This window comes from Ambystoma mexicanum, chromosome 2p (assembly GCF_040938575.1).
Source record: "Ambystoma mexicanum isolate Mex_15411 chromosome 2p, UKY_AmexF1_1, whole genome shotgun sequence".
Lineage (NCBI taxonomy): Eukaryota > Metazoa > Chordata > Amphibia > Caudata > Ambystomatidae > Ambystoma > Ambystoma mexicanum.
The window spans coordinates 602,324,370-602,340,100 of NC_090923.1; the positions used below are offsets into that span (position 1 = coordinate 602,324,370).

At 42.4% G+C, this 15,731-nt stretch overlaps 1 protein-coding gene across 2 annotated transcripts in view; it reads left to right on the plus strand.

Moving 5' to 3' along the window:
- Positions 1–15,731, plus strand: part of LOC138566601 (hyaluronidase-3-like) — a 285,449-nt gene that overhangs the window by 60,191 nt on the left and 209,527 nt on the right. For both annotated transcript variants that reach the window (XM_069644121.1, XM_069644122.1), the window contains one exon: positions 13,604–13,656. The gene's annotated coding sequence lies outside the window, so the exon portion shown is untranslated. The remainder of the gene's footprint in view (positions 1–13,603; positions 13,657–15,731) is intronic.

Sequence of the window (15,731 nt, forward strand, 5' to 3'; positions counted from 1 at the left end):
ATATTGAGTTTAAGTCTGGCACTTACTCAATATGCACAGGTCGGGCGCTCCAGCCTTAAAGGATTGACAACTTTGTCTCTTTTTACTCACGTTTGAATTTGTGATGATGCTTCCAAATGAGTTAGGGTGAAGCTATTTTATTTTTTCCTTTTTTTTAATGGATCCGAAATTGAAATTCAGACTGATTTTGATGACATGCATTAATGACGTTTTGTAATTGTTAAATGTTCTGACGCATGAAGTAACGTTTATTGATCTACAACTAGTGCATGAGGTTTAATTTTAACCATATTAGACTTGATACATTATTTTTTTTAAACCCTTTGGCACAGTCCCAAATGTTCATACAGGAAGTTATTCCCATTGGGAATCGTTTAAACAGTTATTTTGTAATGATTAATACTCACATGAATGTGTTAATTCAGGCAGTAAGTGTTATAATAATGTGTTTCCGATAAGGAAAATCAAGTGCTGTTTACTGATAATGAATATCTGGTGTTAAATCATATTTATGTTTGCTGATGTTACAAAATTAGATAAAAAACACTGCAAATACAAATATAGTAAAAGATTACACAACAGCGGTTGAAACAGTTAACATCATAGGATAAAGGAGAAGAAAAAAGAAGAAATGGCAAAGTGTTGTAATAAATATCCAAGAAACGTGAATGGAGCTTATTCAATGTAGAATATACATGGCAAGCAAATGTATTTTCAAATAATTCGTTTTTTTAAATGAAATAATCAGACAGTGACGTTAAATAAGTGCAGCCATGATTGGCTTATCCTAGTTATTCACACAACAGATGAATGCAAAACACTAGGCGAACAATTGGCTGACCTTGTGAAACGCTTCTTGGAGAACTTAACCATACAAGACACAAAGAAGTTGTAGAAGCTAAAAGAAGAAATTACTAAATTCAAACAAATAACATTGGAAAAGAAAGTACAAAAATTAAGGTTTTACAAAACTACAATGAAGAAAAGACATACCTGTTCCTGCGGGATGGATTTTACACCGACCAACAACAACAGGGAGGGTACAACAGATGCAACAGGAATGTCACATTCTCTGGCACCTCAGCATCTTCCAGTGATAGTAACCAGGGAGCACAGGCATCCTCGAACAACAGTAGTATAAACAACACTGCCCACCAACCGCAGCAACATTTATTTCAACGAAGGAATCGACGAGGACGCAACAAGTGGAGATCCCAGTCCTCCAGGCAACGGATGAGAATGCGCCAGTGGTACTCGAATCAATGATCTCAGAGACCATCCCATGTTTAATTTATCAACACATGCCAAGACCACAGTGGAGATGGCAAAGGGCGATCATTCAAACCTGCTACCAAAGCCAACACTTTCGAGACAGAAATGGAACTGAAAAGATTTTACAGGAACATTAGACTCCAATACATTTTTGAGATATATTTACCCAAACACTAAGCACATAGTGAAAATGTAGGACTACCCATAATCACTAAGCAGATCACTGGTTTCAAGATTAAGTCCAACTTTAGTCCTCCACCATATACAATACCAGCATAGTTTGTGACTTTCGAGAATATAGTCACCAAGAAAGTGCTGGATACCATAAAGCGGAAAAATGTCTGCAGTGACAACCTCACCTGAGAAGAACGACAAGCACTTGAATCATTGAGTGAGAACTCTGCCATTACTATAAAACCTGATAAGGGTGGGGGGTAGTGATCCAAAATACCAGTGACTATAAAGCGGAATGCCTACGTCTCCTGTCTGACACCATGGCATATAAGAAACTTGCCTCATTGTGAGGTGCGTGCGTCATCGTGATCAGCTGGTTCTTCGGCGGAATGGCTTCGTTTTTGTTTGGTTTCTGGGAGTCAGGAATGCAGCGGCCCGTGGTGTTCAACTAGCAGAGTGGGGCAGGCTCGGAAGACACACCCGCCTACGAGGTATGTTCTTGCGGCTGACCGGCACTATCTTTCACACCTCCCCCTGCCCATACAACACATCCAGAAATGTTCCTCTATGCAGCGCAATCATACCTGCTTCCACGCACTGAGCTCCATTGAAGTCATCTGTGCACTGCGCTGGTTCTTCGAAGTTACCATCAGGGTTGACTTTAATTTCCTGGAGCTAATTGCATGATGCAAGCTCTTGCCTCCTCATTGGCATGGGGGATTCAATCTTCTGGTCCAGTCGCCCAGAACGGAGTAGACCCTTCACGTGTGACCGTACTACTTTGCAGGCACTGTGGAATGCTCTTGTACTGTTCACCACTGGTGGCATGTATGTTTTGATTCTTGCCTGCTTGCAATTCAAAGCTTGGTATTTTAGGATACGTACATGATGTAAGTGGAGTTGCCTGGAATGGGTTCTTTAGACAGGATGTGCTGGATGTTTGATGATTTTTTTTTTTTTGCCTTTTGATATACATTTATGCACTTCCCTGCTTCTATCTGACTGGAGGAACTAATCCCCTATACTCCTGAACTGGACGGATTGCAAAACTGCTCTCATTGGAAATGACGTACAGTTTATCAGGATTCTTTCCGGGGCAAGGGTCAGTTTGCCACGAATGGAGACTGATGGTTTTCTTTAATGCTGTTTGGATGGGCCGGGTATTCTTGGGGGCTATCGTTCCCTCCTGATTGTGGCATCACTGTTTTAACTAAATTATTTTACAGGTTCCTCTCTGCATCTGGTCTGTCTTGGGGTATTGAGGGATGTGGTGTATTGATACTTGGTATTGCCTTGTTAGTTTGTGGCCTTAATTGTTGCTGAATTATTTGAATTATTCGACTTTATTTCATTTGGGGGATGGAGGCTTTTGGGGCTTTCGTTTTTTTTTAGGATATATATATATAGAAAAAACCAGAGGAAAGGGGACGGACCGCACTCTCCGTAGACCCAAAAAGGTCCTACAATCCCAAATGGGAAGAGAACCCAAAAATATAGTGCTCACACGGTACGAATAGGAAGTTTTTAATAGTAGAAGACTGCACAATTGTACAGAGCAAAAAAGGCTGGTGAAATAGCAAGACAAACAGAGGCAGGACGCCTGGTGCACGGCCCACCTACTATATATATATATATATATATATATATATATATATATACACTATTCTAGGTATGCTTATATTTTAATGCATTAATGGAGGATTTTATTGGGTCTTGGGAGGGGTCCCAGGATTGGTTCTGGATGTTGTTTCAATTGAGTTTTTGAGCTGAACATACTTCGTGGTCTATCTGTTCTTTTAGTTTGTTACTTTTTGTTTTTGGTTATTCTTCATGTTTATATTGTTTTTCTAGCTCTTTTTCTTTTTCCTTTTCTTTTGTTTTGGCTTTAGAAGTTCCAGACTTTCATGTTATTATGGCAACTTCTTGCACATGGGGGCTGTTAATGACCTCTGTGTTGTCTCTTGGAATGTGAATGGAGTCAATAATTTGTTAAAGAAAAAGAAAGTATTTCACATGTTACAGGACATGCATGCTGACATCTGTTTTTTACAGGAAACTCATATTTTGGCGGACGAGATTTCTAGGTTGGAAAAGGAGTGGGTGGGTTCAGCATATGGATCCTCCTTTTCATCAAGGTCGAGGGGTGTGGCCATTTTGTTTTGTAAGAAACTACCCATTAAAATTTTGAAGGAATGTGCGGATAAGGATGGCAGGATGATTGCATTGTTGGTTGAGATTCAGGGAGAGTTGTTAACCCTGTGCAATGTGCATGCTCCTACAGTGGACGATGGCACCTTCTTTAGAATGGTGGCACAGACCCTTTTAGATTTGAATAACCCTAATATTATACTTGGTGGGGAATTCAATACGATAGTTGATCCGGATCTTGATAGAATTCAGGTCAGGCGCGTGTTGCGTTGTGATTATCATCATCAGGCGCTTCAATCACTCTTAAAGGAACATGCTTTGAAGGATATGTGGCGTCTGGAGAATCTGGTCAAACGTCAATACAGTTTCTTTTCTAGTGCGCATGGTGTGTTTTCTAGATTGGACATGGTGGGAATGTATCGGAAAGTGTTGTCTCAAGTGGTATTGGTAATATTCTATTGAGTGATCATGCCCCTGTTGAGATGCGTTTGAGACTTAAATTTCAGTGTAAAAGAAGTTTCTCATGAAAGATGAACACTTCCATCTTACTGGATGATGATATTTTGGAGCGGATTGTTGCGGAAGCAAACTATTTTGTTATGGAGAATCGCTCTGAAGAGATCAGTGTGGCAAACACGTGGGAAGCCTTTAAATGCTGTATGCGTGGTGTTTGTTTGGGGCTGTCTTGTGGTAAACAGAAAAAGGAGGAAAGTAAGGCATGATCTTGATTTACGTATTGGTGAGATCTCTCGGGACCTGATGCTTGATCCAACTGACCCCGTGAAATTGGCTACTTTGAAAAAACTTAAAAAAGAAATGGAGGACTTTTTGTCGCTGAGGGCGGAACGTAGATTGTTCTATTCTAAATGTACTTATTTTGAAAAGGGAGAACGTTGTGACAGATGGCTGGCATACCAGTTGAAGAAGAGGAGTTCAGGATCAGCGATTGCTTCTATGATTGACAGGGAGGGTAGAATTACTTTTGATCCCAATAAAATTAACTTGATTTTTCGTGACTTCTACAAGAATCTGTATAGCAATGAGGCTAATGTGACTGGTATAGGGGAAGATTTCTTTGGTAATTTGAATTTGCCTAGGGTTCAGGATACTGACCGTGATTTTCTTGGTGATGTGATAACGGTGGATGAGATCAAAAGTGCAATTTCGGGGCTGAATGTGGGTAGATCCCCGGGCCCAGATGGCCTACCTTGTGAGTTTTATAGGATCCTCCCGAACTCGGCCTCAGAGCTCTTGAGAGATATGTTTGCTTCCAGCAAACTGAACGGGATGTTGCCTAATAGTACTAACCATGCGTCTATTTCGGTCTTTTTGAAAAAAGCTAAGGACTGTCATCATCCGGCTAGTTATCGCCCAATCAGCCTTATCCATATGGATAACAAGATCCTTGCCAAGGTTCTAGCTATGCGCCTAGTACAGTTTTTGCCCGCTTTGATTGATGAGGAACAATCTGGGTTCATGAAAAAGCAGCGTACGTCCAGTAATATCAGAAGGTTGTTGCTTAAGATGGAATGGCGGACAGGATAGACTGTGACGCCGCTGTCCTTTCCCTTGATGCGGAGAAAGCTTTCGACAGAGTTAGTTGGGATTACTTGTTCTCTGTGCTGAGGAGGATGAATCTTGGTGAGGATTTCATTTCTTGGGTTGCTCTTCTATATGCCAGACCAACGGCTGACGTTATGACCAATGGGGTTGTTTCGGAACCTTTTTGTTGGGAGTGAGGCACGCGTCAAGGTTGCCCTTTTTCTCCTATGTTATTCATTTTAGCAATTGAACCTCTTGCCATTCGCATTAAAAATGAACCTAATTTGAAGGGTGTTGCTTGTTGGGGTGTTGTACAGAAGGCTTGGCTTTATGCGGACGACCTCCTGTTGGTGCTGAGGGATTTGCAGGTGTCCTTACCCAATTTGATGAGGCTTTTGTCCGATTTTCATGATTGCTCGGGCTACACAATTAACCGTTTGAAGTCTGAACTGTTGCCTCTGACGAATAGATGTGATAAGATCTGGTTACGGGACAGGGGTTTACTTGGTGTGATGCACGCTTGCGTTATTTGGGGGTATGGTTGACGTATCCTCTTTCCAGGATGGTTGATGTGAACATGAGTGAGGTTGTTCAGGATTGTAAATTGGATCTAGAAAGGTGGTCTTTGCTCAATCTTTCTCCATGGGGTAAAGTCAATGCCCTGAAAATGAATACTACACCCAAGGTCAACTTTGTATCTAGCATGCTTCCATTGAAAATTAAGAACAGTTATTGGAATGATTTGGACCGCCTGGTTCAGGAATTTTTGTGGGACAAAAAACCTCCAAGGCTTAGTCTTTGGAAGTTGCAACTTCCTGTCCATTTGGGTGGATTGGGAGTACCGAACTTTCGGGCCTACCATTTGGCCTTTTCTGCTCATTCTTTTGTTCCATTTTTGACAGGTGAATTGGACAGCTGGGCGGTGGCGGAATCGAGTGCCTTTGGGTCGTTGGGTCCTGAGGCCTTGTTGACCACTAATACAAAGGTTCCGGGTGGTAATTTGTTGGCAACATCATTTTTGCGCAATTCTTGGACTGCAGTTTTGTCATTACTAGGTCGGGACGCATTTAAGTGTAAGAGTGCCTCTATCTGGCTGAATCCTGGGATTAGAGATAATTCAAGGACAATTTTCTGGCCTGATTGGTTTTTTGATGGATATTAAACAGGTCTCCGATTTCGGGAATGATGACTGGTGGTTGACTGCTGCGGAGCTGAGCGAGAGATGTAATTTTGATGGTTTATCAGACTCTGCTTATAGACGTCTAAAGAGGGCTGATGATGAGGTGGACTGGTCCGACTCCTTGACTGTGAGTGCTTTACTGACTGATTCTAGTGGAAAGAGTGGTGGTCTGGCCAGTAGGCTTTACAAGCTAATTGTGTCACATTATCGGAATAATGATAATTTACGGAGAGTTTGGAGTGAGAGGATTGGTTCAGAGATTGATATGGATGATTGGCAGAGTATGTGTGGTAATGTCTCTTTGTGTTTGCTGAATCTTAGTGAACGGTCCCGGCAAATCAAGATTCTGAATCGTGTGAATTGGTGTCCTGAAACACTTCATAAAAGAGGCATGTCTGACAGTACAGACTGTTGGGGTTGCGTTCAGGAAGTTGAGTCGTTGGAAAATATGTTGTGGAGTTGTGTGATGGTCCGCAATATTTGGAGTGAGGTTTGTGATGTGTGTGTCAGGATTGTTGGAGGAAGGCCTGCCCTAGATTTTAGGACGGTGATATTGGGTGATGATTCTGGATTGGATGATGTCAGTTCCGCCCACAAGAAGTGGATTTTCCGCGCATTCATTGTGGCCAAAAGGCTGATTCTCCGTGTATCTATCGAAAGGGAGGGTCCCTCCTTCCTTCGAGGAGTGGATCCAGGAAATGCATTGCCTGTCCAGGACAGAGAAGTTAATATATACATTGAAAGGTAAATTGTCTACATATGAGAAGATCTGGAACGTGTTTAATGACTTCTTTTAATTTTTGTTCTTGTACATTGTGTTACTGTAATGTTGCTTGTTGCTGATGTATTCTATGTATTGTATATATTGTAAATATATAATTAAAAAAAACAAAAAAGAAACTTGCCTCAAACCCTACTGGTAGACTACAAGAGGAAGTCAGCAGTCTGACACAACATGCAGAACAAGAAGGTTGGATTTGCACTGATGAAATGCATTTCCTCAATATAACATTTCCCAAGATACCAGCTTTCTATATTCTTGTGAAGGTGCACAAAAGTCATACCAACCCTCTGGGATGACGCATTGTACCAGCACGCAACTCTCTCCTCGAACCATTATTATTCAACTGAAAGCCTGAACATGCCTTTATCATAGAAGAGTCCAGCATTTTAGCAACACTCAATGTGGAGGCTCTTTATGCGTCCATTCCCCAGTCTGAGTGTCTAGGCGTACTATGTGGGTTTCTGGACCAAAAATCAATGACCCCCACAGGTCCCACCAACATCATTTTAGAGTGCATCAGGCTGGCGATGACAGAAAATGTCTTCCTCTTCAAAAAACAACTATATAAGCAGACAAAAGGTGTCAGCATGGGGGCCACTTTCGCCCTTGATGTCACCGTTCATATATGGCTCAATATGAGAGAGATTACATCTACGCTGAAACGAATCCTTTAAAGCCAGTCATACTAGTTTGGAGGTGCTACATTGATGACGTGTTACTAAAATGGACTGGCACTGTAGGCCAACTCTAGTCGTTCCACGTCTGGCTCAACATGTGCAACATCCATATAAATTCACCATCAACTGGGTCCATTATTCAGTTGATTTTCTTTGGACCTTTACATATACAGGTCTGGCGAGGAACTGAAAACTGAACTCGTCCGGAAGAAAATGGACTGCAACAGCTTGCTGCACTTTACAAGTTTCCATCCAGCTGGCCTTAAGAATAACTTACCATATGGAAAAGTTGGATGCAGAGAAATTGCACCGATAAAGATAGATTCATGAAACATAAAGGCGGCCTTCAAGGAAGGCTGATACAAAGGAGATACCCCCAAAAAACTGTGAGACATACCAGAAAATGTGCAGCCAATAACCCCAGAGAGGTTTGCCTGACCACAAGGGTAAAATAACCCCTGAATAGATAGGTTTGCATCACCACTTTCAGTCCCATCAGCAATGTTGTAAAGAGCACAATTAACAAAAATGGGCATTTAATACAGAATGCTGGGACACTGTCCAAAAAACCTTTCTACACTTTCAAGAAGAATCAAAACTTACGGGAACGTTTGGTCCCTACCTACCAACAACCCGTGATACCAGTCCCTCAAGAGGACCTGAGGACTTCCACCAGTCCAAGGACATTACAAATGTGGACAATGTGTGGCATGTCATGGTTTGAGTAACGTCCATAGATAAGAGACCTACAACATTTGACCTCTACTATCAATAAAAACGAAACTGCAATTGTGTCCAGTCTGATTGACAACCTGTCACTGTATGTATTTATTACATGGCCTGTGATAGCAGACGTGTAGTTATGGTTAAGCTGCTCAACTCATAGAAAGAGCCCTTTTTGGATAGCTTATAACTTCACCACCCCTGGACAAATCCACACCAAACTTTGCATAAAATGTATATGCCCCCCTCGGAATAATTCACTGAAGTTTGCTGTGGTTTCGTCCAGGGGGAAATGTTATAGGGGTGTCCCAAAATGTGTGGAAATCCAGTAGGAGTAGTGGCGTGGTCCGGAAAGCATGCTTTTGTAAATTTGGTGTAAATCCGTCCAGTGTTTTTTTTCAAACAGAAAAAAACGAGTTTAAAAACAATTAGTGATATTTGTGTCTGGTCCGTGGACACACCCTTTGCCTATCGGGATCCGGCGTGATGTCCGCTGATTGGATGGTGAAAAGCGTGGGGTGCGTCATATTTTTTTGAAATGGTCACCATTTTGGATTCGCGGACTGTTGCCGGTGTCCGTGAATAGCGCTGTGGGGAAAAAGTTGGAAAACACATCCGGGGCTATTTGGTGGTCGAAAGTGGGGCTGTATAGGGTGGATGGAATAAAGTTGATAGAGAGCTGTTTCATAAGTGAAAGAAGTGGTTGTGGAGATGGTTTGAGGAGTCCTTGTCATCCCTGTCCTGCGGTCAGTGGAGAATAATGATTGCAGGGTCATATGGTGGACTGCAGCCCTCCACGTGCCACTCGGTAGGGGAGTCAGGCGCTAGAAGTGAGAGGCAAGTGTGAAGAGCCTTTAATGTTACTCCGGATGACAATGTTTAATGCCTGGGAAACCAAAGGCCCCTAACTCAACAAGTCTCTTACGTATACATCAAGGGATTTTAGGGGTCCTGGTCCCTTTCCAAAGCAACCACGCAAATACCTTTTGAATGCTATACACCTCTTTTGCCACAGTATGGGTGGGAGCAAAGTAAACCAGTGATCTTAATGTTGGCAGTCTTGGTCACAAAGATTTAACCTAGACCACCTCTACAAGTCCTGACTAACTCTTGCCACCTGTCACTCGTTTCATAGCAACATTCTCCTAGTGTCCCTAGGGACATCTGTGTAAGGTATTCTTCACCCAAGTCATGCCCAGTTTTTGAAAACCTTTCCCTTAAATGTGTTTTCATGATTGCCAGAATGTGTCCTCTTGAAGTTAACCTTAAAGTGGCAAAAGAATCCAAAGTGCTCCAATAGGAAAAAGAGCATAGGGGTGAAGGAACTCGGATTGAAGAGACGCACAGTAAGGTCATATGCAAGCATCTTAGTAAACTCTGATCCCTACATTATGCCCTCAATCGCAGGCTTCACACACAATGCAGTTAGCAGTCGCTGCAGAGCTAGGTTGATGAGGTGGCAGAAGGGAAACCCTGTCTAGTGCCTAGCTTCAGTCTACGTGCTACAAAACCATCCCATTTATTGTAGCAAGAGGGAAATGGCCATCTTCTTTGGATCAACCTTTAATCACCTTAATTGTGAAGTCTGATAAAGGCAGAGGGCCTCATTACGAATCAGGCGTTAAGGGGTTAACGGCGCCGTAAACGGCGCCGACCCTTAACGCCTGATTCCGAGGTCCCTTTGCGCCATGGTGAGTTTAACGCCTGCTTTTTGCAGGCGTTAAAATCCATGGCGCTAAGGGACCATGGTGCTAATTTGCCCCTATGGGGCAAAAATGGGAATGGGGAAGGGTAAAATGGGAAATGGGGATTTACCGCCCCACTCACCTTGGAATGGGGCGGTAAATCCGCCATCCACCATGGTGTAAACGCAGTTTACACCATGGTGTTAAGGGTACGACCCAGGCGGTAACTTACCGCCTGGGTCGTAATGAGGCCCAGAGCATTTAAAGTAAATCACCGGCCCTTTGCCCTGCTTAATTCTGATGTTAAGATCCTGGTGAAATGTATGTAGCGCGTTTTGAAAATGAAATGCCTGGCTAGTGCTTAGGAACCAAGCAGGATTTATGAAGGGGGGGGGGCTCTAGGAGGGGTAACCTGAGCCAACTGCTACATGTCCTCCTCCTGAACCACAGTACAATCTCCACAACAGCAGCCATAGGGGTTGACTCAGAGAAGGTGTTTGTAAAAGCGGGTTGAGAGTATATGAGTTACTCCATTTGGAGAGAGATTCATGCGCCTCTCTGAGGCACTGTATGGCAGTGTGTGCTTTGTACGATGCCTCTATCGTGATCTGCAATGTCTTGTCCAGTGGGCTTCCTTCCAATTGTCCGCTTGAAGCAGTGCCCTGTAAGTGTGGTGTTTTGTACAGCAGTGCTCTACAGGTGTGAGCTTCCATATTCCAAGTCCTATCCGAGGGATCTTCCTCTGGAAAAGTGGCCATTGAGGGAGAGGTTCTTAGAAATGTGCCCACTTATTTGCAGAATTGTCCTTCCTGTGAGTGAGTGTGTGCGTCCTCGGAGCAGAACTCTTTTGGTATGATTTTGTCACAGCAGAGCCAGATCGGTGTGTGAGCTTCCTCAAATGAGTGCCTTTTGAGCGTGGAAATCCTACATATGTGGCCTTTCTAGGCTTCTGTCTGTCTAAGCAGCCCACCAGAGTGATTGTGGAGGCAAGTGGGAATTCCAGGGTGAGAGAAAGTATTGCCATTTTGCCCTGATGTTCCCTATGTATTCTGCCCTCCATATTTTTACTGACTCGCCGATACACAGGGGTGTAAGGGACATTATGGACCTATGGGTGGAGTTCAGAAGTGCAGGCATGTGGCATTGTGCCAGCAGCCAGATTGGAATCCTCGAGAAGCTAGTCAAAATATCACTATTTGTACTGTTAATTGGTGGGGGTCGGTGGGGGGTGTGTCTTTGGCTCGCCAGTTCAAGGAATTCTCACGCTTTCAGCACATGTCGATTTCTCCAGCCTAAGGCCACACTGCAAATGAGACCACTACCATTGTGGTTGCAAGGTTCCTTTTGCAATGTTGTTATCACTATTTCAAAACGCACTATCCAGTCACCATAGTTGCTTACATGAGCCCTGCATACCTAGTAGTGGAGTGTGAGAGGTAAAAAAAGGCATTTAAGTTAGTGTTTGCACACACAGAATAACACTAATAAACATAATAAATAGTAATCTGTTTACTTCATTGAACAGAAGTATTTTGAAAACAATGAGGTGGACTCTGAGCAGAAGGCATGTTGGTTATCAAGAATTTGGCAATCCGCCGATATGGCTGCGAGTGGACAGCCGTAACTGACCTTCAGTTTGCACTCGTAATCCATGCCACGAACATGGTCCATCCAGTTCTAGGGAGTCTGCTGTCTCTTGGTTGTATTTGAAAACTTGGCGCCCTACTGTTGTTTGAGGTTCACATGTCTAAACCTATGCCTGTGCCACCTAATACACACACTGGGTTGACCACAACCTCCCCTGGAGGAGCCCCCACTAGTTCACAGTGATTACAGCATGCAAAAGAAATGAGGTAACCCTGCCCACCTCTTTTGCATGCCTATCTTGTGATCCAGTAAACTTGGGGAACACATTTTGAAAGAATACTATAACTGATTTATATTTATTTATTTATTTTAATTCTTGGTATAGCGCCAAAACGCCTGCAGGCCTCACAGCGCACATAGAACAAAGACAGAACGGACAAAAAAAAAGAACAATCAGAAGGAAGGAAGATTAAAGTCAGAAAGCATAGAATTTAGGGCGAGGTGAAAAGGAAGGTCTTCAAGTTCTTTTTGAAGATGACCAAAGTAGGAGAGCGCCTAAGATGAAGTAGAATCAATTCCACCCAGTGATTGCACCCAGGAAGCTGGGTGTACTATGTTGACCACCTTCAAGCTTAATTTTTTCCAATTCCTATTAGCTGCTTCCCATTGACAAGTTTCAAGGAGGTCAAAACGCGTATATCTTTACAGAAAAACGTTTAGAGATGTACTTTGTTGACTGGCAAGTTGAGCTTAAAATTGATGCAATTTTTCCAAACATTGGCTCGATACTGGTATTCCCTCAGTGTGTAAGTGTACATTCATACTTCCACAACAGCGACAAATAGTTCTTTTCTTTTTCCATCTCCTGGATTGTGCATGCTAGGGTTGGTCCTCAAAGACATATTCTAAATCAATAAGAGACAATACTCTGCCTCTTCCCCCGTTTCCCATTACAGGTGGACCTACACAGCCAGCACACCAGGCTCTTTTTGCACAGTCTTTCTAAATATGCCCTCATTGTTCGTTAGCAGGCTCAAAATGCTGCTTCTAGCTACACAGTTAAGTGAAAATGCTCTGTGTCAAGGAGAGCAACTAGCAGGATCAGCTTTGTGGGCGCTGCATGTTTGTTTTATTTTCTTCTTTTTTGGGGGGCTTCTGAACATCCTTTTTGATTTGATGACATTTCTGCACTCCCTGAACATCACCAAAATCTTAAGCAGTTTCTGACCCCTGCTCCCTTACCTCACTCATTAGGTCATACACTGGTTATTGCGCACTCCTTGCACCACCACTCATTTTCTGTTATCGTAGACTGGTTGGTATAGCTCCTGACCTTTCTCCCACTCCATGGTTATATTGATTCGGCAGTAGCTCACCAAGACGATATGCAGCACTGGTAGAGTCAACAGAGTTGTTGGTGTAAAAATAAAATAAGAAACATGTCCCATGTTAATGTCATGGGTCTTGACAAATGGGGTACAGTACTGTACCCTCATAATAGCAAACCCTTCTGATGCCATTAGGGAAATGGATATTCTAATTGTTTAAAAAAAGGGGAAGAGACTGGAAAGAGACACACACTGGCTACAAGTGTTTGGAGATCACTGTGCGAAGCTGTGGTTCAACATTGGGCATAGCATGCTTATAAACCTATGTGAACCCTTTTATTTCAGGATACGTGACCCCATAAATAAATTGGTGGATGTGAGAGAGGAACACACAGGTGGATTGCCACTGTTTTACCTGTATTGTTATCCGCGTCTTTAGATTGCTTTTAGAACATTGCTTAGAAGTATCTGAGATTTTGATTTTATTTTCCTTCCATTTCCAGCGACTGAAATAACATCAAATGACTACTGGCTTGCCTTTCCTGACAGCACCGATGTGAGTATATTCTTTGTTTTGCTGTGTCATATTTTAGATTGCTATGCACATATTTGTAGGCTTCAGGTTCCTGGCAAGTAGCAGCAAAAGAGAAGGATGCTACGACTATATTCAAGCACATCAATAATATCTGGAGTTATTTATTGTTTGACTATCCTATATGTAGTGCCCATTTCTACAAGAGAATAAACAAACACATGCCTAACAGATGAGTGAGAGAATTCTTTATATAGTCCTATAAATGAGACCAAAGCAGTCATTTCTAGCATGCACAAATGCTTGTGCTATTAGTGATACTACTGTGTAGTCTAGGGAGGTTTTAATGACCTCTAATGGTATTCATTTACATGAGTAATATGAATTGGTTCCTAGATATTCTGTGGGTATGCCCCTGATAATTCTGATGAACATCAGGTGCTCAGCGGTGGAGGGTTTTCATGCCATAAAGCGCAGAGAGCGAACTCTATATGGGGGCTTATATCTGTTATTGCATTGTTCTCTGTTGCAAAACCTGCCACTTTCTCTGGTGTGTATGGTGAAAATCATGTCTGGTGCTCTGGCCTGCTCAACTTTGGGGCGGGAGGGTTCACAGGGTTAAAAATTGAGGGGCGCTGGGAGCTTATTTAGCTCCTGCTTGTAGCCTATAAGAGCCTGGTTAGCTTGACACCAACAGCTACCACAAGCTGCTTTTGTCTCCTGATGCAAACTGATGCCGAACAAGCACACCCATGTAAATCCAACTCATTGCATTTGTGTCAATTTATAAATAAACATTATGACACATTTATATGACATTGAATGCTTGAAGGGTAATAAATAGTGGACGAAATACGTTTGCATCTTATGTACAAGTTAGATTTCCGTAACGCAATGTACTAGCTCCTTGTTCCCCAGTGTTGCCTCCTGGTCACTGGTTAATGGGGGATACCCAGGATCCGCTTTTAGTTCTTGCTTATCCAATCTTCATATCAAACCCTGGTTCATCAAGAAGGGCAGATTGTTTCTGTGTATGGCTTGCATTTCTAGGTACCTTCAGTGATACTTCCCTCCAAAAATGGCACAATAAGGACTACTTTTCAGCTTTTCGTTAGCAAAAGAACCAAGTATTTTTCAATTTCAAAATCAATTGTGGTTTTCACATCAGGGGTGATCCTGTTGGGAAATATACCCAGAGCACTCTCACTCTGCAGAGATATGTTTCCCTAATTTTCGTTTTCTAAAGTATGGGGAACTAGCTTACGATTATACCTTTTTTATTTTATTTAAAAAAAAATAAAAGTTTTATATGGGACTTTTGGCTACGGGGGTACCAGACTTGATATGCCAGGCGCTCTAATTTTCACATTGGTAACACTACTGACTACCAAATAAACAAATCACACTAAAATAGACCAGGAAACAAGTTTTCATAACTATGTACCTTTTCATATGCTCACTTGAAAACTCCAGCACACAATGAGACATGCACTAGGTATGAGAAAACATTAGGAAAACATCAGCCTGGATGTGCCTTTTGTAATAATAAAAAATGCACACGGTTCTCTACAGTTATGCCCTGAATCACTTTCTAAACGTTCAGTGAACCATGACAATATGCAGAGAAAGCTGTTACATTCACATTGAAAATGTGCAAAAGAAACGGAAAGACCACTTTGCCTTGGGAGAGAATAATATTTTTTGTAAGGCAACACAATCTCAGACCGCCCCTCTAGATCTTGTCCATGTGAAGAACCTGCCCACTAACTCCATTTGTCGCCCCCCTGTTCTTAGCTAATGTCACATCAACCAAAGATTTACCCGCACATTCTTGGAGAAAGGAAAACGCAATATGCAATTTCTCATTTTACCATTGGGAAAGAAAATAAATCCTCTGCTTGTTATACACCCCCACCCCAAGCAAAGATATCTCTTTTCTTCAAGTGACTATTTATACAACAGCACTTGGCAGAAGTCATGCATTAGTTTGATCTGTAACCTTGGAAGTAAAACTGACAGCCTTTAGCGCCTCTGCAGAATACCGCTTTCTCATGAATCTAGCTTTTCACATGGGACAACACGGCTGCTCTTCTGTAACT